The 306-nt window shown below is 48.7% G+C and overlaps 1 protein-coding gene across 1 annotated transcript in view; it reads right to left on the bottom strand.

Annotated features, from left to right (window-relative positions):
- Nucleotides 1–306, bottom strand: part of LOC107552141 (citron Rho-interacting kinase-like) — a 97589-nt gene that overhangs the window by 22280 nt on the left and 75003 nt on the right. The gene's annotated exons all lie outside the window — the stretch shown is intronic.

The raw sequence follows: 306 nt of genomic DNA, 5'->3' as shown, positions 1-306 counted from the left end.
ACAGTGACTGCAGCCTCACCCTGCCTGCGGCGAACAGATGACAGCCCTTGACGGTCTCAAAGATATACGGCACAATCTCGGGTAGCGTGGGGAGGTGAGACTGGGACAGAGACTGTTTCACTTTCTTAATCTCCATCAGACACAGTGCCCGCTCATCCCCTGCAACACATCATCATAATCAACTTACTTTAAATGCATCCTTTGTCAAACAGTACTGGGCTGTTACTATGGTACAGTGATGGTATTATGCAAGAAGGTATCTTGGGAGGAGTGAGGTGTCCAAGTCACAACATCTAACTACTGGGG

Source organism: Sinocyclocheilus grahami, unplaced genomic scaffold (assembly GCF_001515645.1).
Source record: "Sinocyclocheilus grahami isolate Dianchi unplaced genomic scaffold, SAMN03320097.WGS_v1.1 scaffold442.1, whole genome shotgun sequence".
In the NCBI taxonomy this organism is placed as follows: domain Eukaryota; kingdom Metazoa; phylum Chordata; class Actinopteri; order Cypriniformes; family Cyprinidae; genus Sinocyclocheilus; species Sinocyclocheilus grahami.
Note: the sequence above shows the minus strand (reverse complement) of the source record. Positions and strands in the feature narration are given on the sequence as shown.